General features: G+C 37.1%; 1 long non-coding RNA gene across 1 annotated transcript; it reads left to right on the top strand.

The window, feature by feature from the left end:
• The first annotated feature begins 6,652 nt into the window (after window positions 1-6,652).
• On the top strand, window positions 6,653-7,259 carry LOC114265270 (uncharacterized). Its single transcript, XR_003630243.2, has 3 exons — window positions 6,653-6,873; window positions 7,010-7,078; window positions 7,184-7,259. It is a non-coding gene; the product is annotated as an uncharacterized LOC114265270 (long non-coding RNA).
• Window positions 7,260-10,256: the final 2,997 nt, after the last annotated feature.

Raw genomic sequence — 10,256 nt, forward strand, 5'->3', positions numbered from 1 at the left:
TGGTAGAAAGTGCATTATAACTAAATTTCGTTGTGGATATAAATATAATTGTTATTTGAATTATTGATATTGGGATTTAACTTGCATTATTGATATAATTTGGGTTGACTTTTGTAGGTACTACTACAATAAGGTTACAAAGCAATCTAAATGGCAAATTCCTAAGGAATTGAAGGTTTCTTGGCTTGACTTGTTGCTCCCTTTTCTCTCTTTCAAAATTCCTTTTCTAATTTGCTTTTTGGTCTTATGTTTGCATGCTTGCTTTAAGGTGGCTCGTGAACAAGTTGAGAAAGAAGCTATAGCCAAGGAACATAACCAAAAATTATTATGACTTAAAATGCAATGGAAAATGTCACCATCTCTTCTATGGAGCAATCATCTACTGCAGTAACTTCGGTTAGCTCCATCTCTTTTTCAACAATATCCGGGCTAACTTCTGATAAGATACAAGAGGCAGAGGAGGACTCCAAGAGTTCAGCATTGGACAAGAGCTCAGCATTGGACTGTGATGCTGATTAAGTCACACCACTGTTATATTAGCAATTCAGCAAAATGCAGTTGTATGGTTAGTTAGTTAGACAATATGGTTAGGTAGTTAGAAAGTTTGTTTTAGTGAGTTTGTTATACCATTCCTATATATATATACAGATCTGTAAAATGTTTTGTTGTGTGATGAAATAATATTCAAAGATCAATTTGTCTTCATGGTATCAGAGCAACAATAAAGCTCCAACGAGCAAGTTTTCATCAATGGCAGATTCATCTTCTTTACCATCAAATCTTAATCTTCTCATCTCAAATTTTGGATCATTGGTTACTATCAAGGTTGATTCTACAAATTTCTTGATATGGAAGAGTCAAATGCAAAACATGCTCCGTGCTATGGATCTCTTAGGATTTGTCACAGGATTGATTCAATGTCCTGCTTCAGAGATCATGGATTCATCTGGAAAAACACTTCCAAATCCAGATTATGCAAAGTGGAAAACAATTGATGCACATCTCTTGAGTTGTTTGACTGCTACACTTTCTCCTACTGTGTATTCCTTCATTCTCCATCTTCAACACAGTGCTGAGATATGAAAAGCACTTGAAAAATGGTTTACATCTTTGTCTAGATCACATATCCATCAACTAAAAAATAAGCTTCAAACTGTCTCAAAGAAAACCTCTTCAATGGAAGAATATCTCTTCAAAATCAAAGAAATTTCAGATCAATTGTCACTAGCCTCTGCACAGGTTGATGATGAGGATTTGGTATTAATGACTTTGAATGGCCTTCCTAGTGAATATGATGCATTCACTACTGCTATTCGAGCCAGATCTGAAGTGATTTCTATGGATGAGCTATGCTCATTGTTATGTTCCGAATCTATTCATATTGAGGCTAAGATGAGTAATTCCAACACCAGCACTGATCTCAATGTTGCCTACACAGCAGCTAAAGGATCTCCTCAACCATATCCGTACTCTGGTTTTAATTCTCAATTTTTTCATTCTGGATCAGAAAGAGGTGGCTATTCACAATCTAGAGGTCACAACACTTATAGAGGAAGAGGAGGCAGATATATGCAATCTCGAGGAAGGTTCAACAATCGAAATAAAGGTAGATCTGCCTCTTCTCAAGGCTGTCAGATCTGTGGTGGTCTCGGTCATTCAGCTTTTGACTGTTGGTACCGTATGGACCCAAATTTTCAACCTAGAACATCACAGACTTCTCAATCCTCTAGTCCTGGTCCTTCTAAAGCCTATACAGCCTCTGTAGCGTCTACTTCTGCATCTGCATCAGCTTCAAATGAAACAAGCGTGCCTTGGTACATTGATTCTGCAGCCACCAATCACATGACAAATGATCTTGCAAATTTTTCTCTATATGAAGCCTATCCTGGACATGATCAAGTAACTGTAGGTAATGGTATTTCCTTACCTATTCATCATATTGGACAAGGTCTTTTACCTACTCCTACTTATTCTTTTCATCTTAACAATCTTCTCCATGTTCCTTCCATTTCCTCTAATCTTCTCTCTGTGCATCAGTTGACAAAAGATCACAATTGCATTGTTATTTTTGATCCTCATTCTTTTGTGATTCAGGACAAAGTCACGAAAAAGGTTCTACATAAAGGAGTTAATAACAATGGGCTCTATCAGTTCAGTGCTTCTTCTTCTTCTCCTTCTTCACCACATGCTTATCAATCCTGCTTTTCTACTTCTGATCCACTGTGGCATAAAAGGCTAGGCCATATTTCTCATGAAAAATTTCAAAGTTTAGCTTCTCATTTACCTGTTTCTTTTTCTGGCAACAATAAACCTATGCCTTGCATTGATTGTAATATGTCCAAAATGCATAGATTGCCTTTCAAATTGTCAAATTCCTCTGTGAATTCTCCTTTTTCTTTAGTTCATAGTGATGTATGGGGCCCTTTTGTTACTAAGAATGCCAAAGTTCGGTTCTATGTTTTGTTTGTTGATGATTATACTAGATTCACTTGGATATATCCTTTACTTTACAAGAGTGAAGTTTATGCTAAATTTCTTGATTTCAAAAGATATGCTGAAAATCAATTTACCACTTCTCTCAAAATTTTGAGAACAGATAATGGGTCTGAGTTTGTGAATAAACAAATGGATTCTTATTTGTCTTCTCACGGCATCATTCATCAAACTAGTTGTCCATACACCCAAGCTCAAAATGGTGTTGCCGAAAGAAAGCACAGGCATGTTACTGAAACTGCCATTGCTCTTCTTCACCATTCCTCTTTGCCTTTGTCTTTCTGGTTTGATGCCATTGCCACTGCTGTGTTTCTTATTAATCGTATACCCACTTCTGTTCTTAAAAATGTTTCTCCATTTGAAGCTTTATTTCATTCTGTGCCTGATTACTCTTCCCTTAAGGTTTTTGGTTGTCAATGCTTTCCTTGGCTTAAGCCATATATCTCTCATAAACTTCAGACCAAGTCCATTCCCTGTGTCTTCATTGGGTATCATCCTACTATCAAAGGATATAGATGTCTTGACCCTATTACTAGTAAAATCTACATCTCCAGACATGTTCTCTTTAATGAGTCATGCTTTCCTTTTTCCTTATCCTCTTCTTCATCTCTTTCTTATTCTTCTTCTTCTATTCCCTCTTTCTTTTGGTCTTCACCCTCTACTTCTTCAGTCTCACCAAATTCCGCTTCTCCTTCTCCTCGTTTTCCATATATTTCTAATTGTCCTCCTTCTGTTCCCATCACTTCTATTACCATTGACCTTCCACCTATTTCACAGCCATCTGTTGTTCCCAGATCACCACAATCTGCTGCTCCCATATCTACTGTCCAGCCGTCTGCTGCTCCCATCTCTACAGTCTCCCTTAATTCCCATCCTATGATCACCCGGTCTAAAGCCAAACTTTCTGTGTGTTTTCACACTACCTCTGTTTCTGATCTTTCTACTCAGCTTCTCACTTTTGAACCTCGTACTGTCCAAGAAGCTCTTCAATCTACTGTCTGGCTTAAAGCTATGTAAGAGGAGTTTGATGCTCTTAAACTTCAGGGTACCTGGACTCTTGTTCCCTTGCCTTCTTCTCACTTGGCCATCGGCTGTAAATGGGTTTTTCACATTAAACGACATTCTGATGGTAGTATTGCCCGGTACAAGGCTCGCCTTGTGGCTAAAGGTTATTTGCAACAGGCAGGGATAGACTTTCATGAGACCTTCAGTCCTGTTGCTAAGCAACCAACTATTCGCATTTTTATTTGCATTGCCCTTCATAATAACTGGCCCATTACTCAGCTTGATATCTCAAATGCATTTCTCCATGGCTCCCTTGAAGAGGAAGTTTTCATGACTCAACCTCCAGGATTTGTGGATCCTTCTTATCCTACTCATGTGTGCAAACTTCAGAAAGCTCTTTATGGCCTTAAACAGGCTCCTCGAGCCTGGTATTCCACTTTCTCAGCTTTTCTTCTCTCGCAGGGGTTTCATAACAGTTTGTCAAATACTTCCTTGTTTGTCAAACAGACTCCCACCAGTCTTACTCTGCTGGTTGTGTATGTTGATGACATACTTTTGATTGGCAGTGACTCTACTCTTCTCACTCAGCTTCTTCAGCAGATGCACTCGGTCTTTTCTATGAAGGAACTTGGGTCTTTATCCTATTTTCTGGGGATTAATGTCATTGCTCAAGATTCTGGTTATTTGCTCTGTCAACAAAAGTATGCTACTGATTTGCTTGTTAAAGCTGGAATGGTGGATTGCAAGCCTTGTTCTACACCATTGGCTATGAAGTCCTCTGTCTCTCATTCTGATGCTCTTCCTTTTGCTCAACCTACTTTATATCGCAGTTTAGTTGGAGGTCTTCAATATCTTACCATTACTCGGCCCGACTTATCTTTGGCTGTTAATCAAGCATGCCAACATATGCATGCTCCTACCAATGCCCATTTTCAACATGTTAAACGTCTCCTCCGTTATGTTAAAGGCACTGTTCCTCATGGATTGCGTTTCACAAATTTGATCTCATGGTCTGCTAAAAAGCAGCCTACGGTTTCTCATTCATCCACTGAGGCTGAATAACGATCCTTAGCTAATACTGCTGCTGAAGTTAGTTGGCTTCAACAGTTGCTTAAGGATTTTTTGGTCCCTCCTTCTTCTATTCCCGTTTTATGGTGTGACAACTTATCTGCTATGGCTCTTGCTTCAAATCCAGTTTTTCATTCCCAGTCTAAACATATTGAAATCGACTGTCATTTCATTCGTGAGCGCGTTGTTTCCAAACAACTTCTTCTCAAGTATGTTCCTACCTCTGATCAATTAGCTGATCTGTTTACCAAACCTTTGTCTGGTTCTCGATTTCATTATCTCAAAGACAAGCTGATGCTCCTTCCTTCTCCCATCAGCTTGCGGGGGGCTGATAAGATACAAGAGGCAGAGGAGGACTCCAAGAGTTCAGCATTGGACAAGAGCTCAGCATTGGACTGTGATGCTGATTAAGTCACACCACTGTTATATTAGCAATTCAGCAAAATGCAGTTGTATGGTTAGTTAGTTAGACAATATGGTTAGGTAGTTAGAAAGTTTGTTTTAGTGAGTTTGTTATACCATTCCTATATATATATATATATACAGATCTGTAAAATATTTTTTTGTGTGATGAAATAATATTCAAAGATCAATTTGTCTTCAACTTCAAGCCCAGTTCCTGTTATGCCAGTTGTTGCTGTTAATGCTGCTCCTATGGTGGTTTCTAGATCCTTAGCCTTTCCCGTTGCACATTCTGCTGCAACAAGTGCAGTTATTACTTCTTCTGTTGGCGCAACTGTCACACCCTTATCTGCTACTTTAGTTACAACTGATACTATGCCAATGTACAGATTGCTTCTGTTGCCCTAGTTTTCTACATATCTAGTTTTGAGTTAGCACTTTGATGGTCAATTTGATTTCTTGTATATGCTTAATAATTGTTGTGCCCAGGAGGCAGAAAACAATCACACACAAGCACACAAACAAGAACACACAAAGAATTACATAGTTCGGCAAAATCGCCTACGTCCAAGGGCAACGGAATTCACTAAATTTGGAACAAAGAATTACACACTCTATAATTCTCTCTCCGTCTCTGCTCTGTATTCTCTCTTCAACTCACCACACAAAACTCCTCCCATTCACTACCCATTTATAGATGCAATGGGAGAGCCAAGCTGCCGACTTCATTGAAGGCAACCACCAACAACTAACAAGATTAGCCACCCTACCATGAGTAGCTCAGCTGAAAATGTCTAGCTTCTTCATTTTTTCTCTTTAATCAGCAGCCATCGTTGAAAATCTGAGCAATCTTCAACAATAATTGCAAGAGTAGCTTTGAAAATTCATCATCCCATGATGTCTCAAATTCTGTGGATGGAGCTGCTATGCAGGATATTGAGGTATGGCTAGTTAAATAGAATGTGTTTGGAAGTTAACTGGACCAACTTTGTTTCAGTGGTGGCTTTCATTGGGTTGTTCTTTGTATCCTTTGTAAGGAAAAAGGCAGAGTTCAAAGTTTTGGTCACTTTCTTTTTTTCGTTTCCCTTCTGTTATTGCCCCCAGTAAGGACTTGGATGATTGCAATTAAAGGAGAACCCAAATGAAACTTGTACCAACCTGCGAAAGTGGCTCAAATTCCATGGCCTATGATGGTGAAAAAAACACTGATATCTGAAAACGTAATTTTCAAAATTTCACCAAAATTCTTGTTACAGTAGATGTAATAATAGTGTATATAACTTTTCCCTCAGCAAATACAAGTTAGAAAAAAGAAAAAAGAAAAAGAAACCTTCGTCCCTAAGCCAATATCTTGGAGCAAAAGTTACTTCAGCGCCTTGTACTTTAATTTAATAATGACTTGTATCATTATAAAGCTAATGGTTAATATACACAAATCCTATCCAATATGGTCCTACTACACTTAAATCAAATTGTTTTTATTTTCCACCCTTGGAAATTTAAAGCTCACCTCTTAATTCTGACACAAGCACCTCACCTTCTTAGATGTGTCCATGCTTCTTAGGAGCCTTTCTTTTGCATACAAAAACTGAGAATCTTGATTGCAGTACATTCTCTGCTGGAAATATGGCTGACCTAGAGAATAACTTACAAGTGCTTTTGCTTAGTTTGGCTGCTTGTTTGACTCTCATTAGTCCAGTTTTTGATGAACCATTTTCCCAAACACATTACACCTGCTTGATGCAAAGGTGGCATACATTTTGAAGAATGAATACTTAGTGTGTCCAATTGTGGTTTGACTTGCAGGAAGCAAAGAAGGTAATGGCAGCTGCTGGAAAGATCAATGTGACGCCACCAGAGGAGAAACCTATAGAGGATGAACTTTTGGTGTATGCCAACAAGCAGGTACTAACATGGTATATGTAGTGTTTATTTTGTTTTTTGAGCCATATGTCCCACAATTTTCCATTAGTTGTCCTCTTTTTTATTTGTTTATTATCTAAATCTTCTGTAATATTTTCAACTTATTCCTTTTCTATAGGAAGCAAGAAATGCATTTAAAGCACTTTTGGAGTCCGTAAATGTGGACTCTAACTGGACTTGGGAGCAGGTTTTTTTTTTTTTTTTTTTTTGACTAGGGCCGGTAATTTGGTTATGCATTTAAAGCACTTTTGGAGACTTCAAATGCATTTACTGTATTGAAATGTAATATCAGGCAATGCGAGTGATAATCAATGACAAGATATGGTGCTTTGAAAACTCTTGGTGAGCGGAAATAGGCATTCAATGAGGTAAACATTGTTTGAAATATCTCATGTTACTTTTCAATGTAATCTGCACGAGAATGAGTTACACATCCTCTAATTTCCATTTTCTATTATAATATTATATCTTAAAAGTTTGACAAATATATACTCTTTTCCCTGATTGTCTTCATATTTCGCTAAAGTACCTAGGCCAAAGGAAGAAGCTGGATGCAGAGGAAAGGAGCATGAGGATGAAAAAAGCACGTGAAGAATTCACAAAGATGTTGGAAGTATGTTGCTTATATCTCTTGCATGATCAGTAGAGCTTCAATTACCTCTCATTTTAAAATTATTGATAGCATTATGATTCTTGTTGATATGCTTTCTTATAAAATGATCATTGTTGATATGTTTTTTTTTTGGGTCTTTGTGTACACAAATCATTTTAATTTTTTCTGCTTTTGATTCTAACCAAAATCAATTTTTTGGCCACAATATGAATTTATATTCTCAAATGATATTAAAGGGATTTGCAGTTATTGTCGAAATTCCATATTCTCTACGATTAAGATTTTCCTAGAAGGTAAAGAAATAGTAAAATCTAAAAATTTATTATCAATTCATTCAATATTTTCTCTTCTTTGTATTTATTACGATCCTTGTAATTGGAATAATCTTATTACTCCTAAGAATCTAGTTTTTTTTTTTTTTGGAAAAGAAATCAAAGATTATTCTTGTTTCTATGTAATTTTCGTACATGTGAATACGAATCTATCTTCGTTTTTCTCTGGTACCAATGTTCTTATTTACAATCAATATTGTCTGGAACCTTTCTGAAACGAAGATATTACTATGAAAAAATAGAACGTTTTGTAGACGGTCCAATGGCTGTTCGCCACTGACCACAAGGATATAGGGATAATATTTCATCTTTGGTGCCATTGTTGGAGTGATGGGCACATGCTTCTTAGTACTGATTTGTATGGAATTAGCACAACCCAATGATCAAATTCTTTCCAGGGCAGGGGCCTACCCGATTCGACTGAATTTTGGATAACAAGAAGGCGAGTTAACCTGCTTTGATCAAGGAAAAAGCCCAGTCAGCCACCAACTCAGTTTAGGTCACGTGACCTACTGTTTGGTCTTCGCTTTTGAGGCTTCCTCTACCTGCATCTCTATGTGCCCATAACACTTCCATATGGAGAAAGATAGGCTTACCATAGCATTATGATTCTTGTTGATTTGCTTACTTATAAAATGTTCATTGTTGGTTTTTTTATTTTTTATTTTTTGGGTCTTTTCTTATTGATATATAATGCTTTTTTGTGTTTCCTCCAAGCAGGAGTGTGAGGAACTCAAATTATCCACAAGATGGAGGTAATCTCTCTCTCTTTCTCTAGATTATAGTAATCTTTTTTGAACTATAATACCTAGCTAATTTAAGCTTCTATTTCAAAAATGTGACAAATATCATAAATTTCTAATCAAACCTTTTTGCATGATCAGCAAAGCTGTAAGTATGTTTGAAGAAGATGAACGGTTCAAGGCCCTAGAATGCTACAGAACGTGAAGATTTGTTCAAAAACCACTTGGTGGATCTTCAAAAGAAAGTAGTAATTGTTAGCTTGTTACTTCAACTGCCCATATGCACATGCGTAAGCATCAACAGATACTAGTGTTTATATTTTGTTGATCATTTTCAAGGTTGGCCTATTTATCAAGGGTTAAACCACAGTCACTGTGGCTTTTGAAGTTTAGGAATTGCTTTATGACTAATGAATACTTTGTTTTGGGTTGATGAGCCAGGTTTGTGAGACTGGCTCAGTTTTGTGAACCTAAAGCCATTATACATTATGTTAACAGTTAACAATGTCTAGCAAATTTCAAGAAAGCTATGTGTGGCTGTTGCACACAATTGGACATTCATCCGGTCATGTGCCTGACACACTGGCGATAAGCATCTGGTTCCCAAACACTTTCGGGATATGACAAAGAAGGATGATGAAGAGACCCGAATGACCCAAATGCAGACCAAGAAGGAGTTGGAGAGAGACCTATCGGCGGCAGGCTTTCTTTCTTTCCTTCTTCTGAGGCTTCAGTTCTCAGGACTTGAATAAGATTTTTAATGGAAGACTAGATTATGATCCCATGTTTGCCACTATTTTGTAGTTAGCAAACATGGCTGCTCTTCAACCATCCTTTTTGATTGGTGCTGATTTCCATGGGCTCAGTGAATTTTTGTGGGCCTTTTGGAAAGCCTTTCCATTGTCATTTTTGGGGAGCATCATATATGAAGAAAAATGGGAAACAAAATAAAAATTTTAATATATAAAAATAAAAATGTATTAATAATAATTTTTTTTTTTCATTTTATAAAAGATATTTAACATTTGCCTTGTCCCAATTGTGCCATGTCTTGCATTTTTTGAAAATTGTCATGTTGTGTTATCTTTGCATCATGTGTATTTGTCCATGCTTCTTATTGTTACGATTTGTTATATTTTTGTGTCATGTAGAGATTGTTGATGTGTCTTTTGTAATAAACTGATGATTTTTTATTGTTGTTGCTATCTCCGACTTACTGTTCACATGCAGGAAAAGGAAAAGGCCCAAGAGGAGCATCGACAGAATAGAATAGAGTACAGGAAATATCTAGAAACCTATGGCTTTATCAAGGTAAAGCTTTGTAAAACCCTGATTCATATACAAGCCCGTAACATTCTTTCCTTAAGCAGAGAATAAAATCCTGAATCTTTTATTATGAATTTTCTGTTCTCTACAGGTGAACACCCAATACGTTATGTGGTTTTTACCCATAACATTTTTCCTATACTCTCTCTCTAACTCTCTCCCATATCAGAGAACGATCCAGCCTTTGCACTGTGATTAGAGTGGGTGATACTCATACTGTGGTATCACTCCATTGCTGGGTGTTCTTAGTTCGTGATTAAAGAAGCACATGATTTACCCACAAGGTTCATCGTTTTGGAGGTATGGCTTGAATCCTTTTACCTGCTACATTTGATATATCTTACATTGGTA

This window comes from Camellia sinensis, chromosome 7 (assembly GCF_055761805.1).
Source record: "Camellia sinensis isolate YWXY chromosome 7, ASM5576180v1, whole genome shotgun sequence".
In the NCBI taxonomy this organism is placed as follows: domain Eukaryota; kingdom Viridiplantae; phylum Streptophyta; class Magnoliopsida; order Ericales; family Theaceae; genus Camellia; species Camellia sinensis.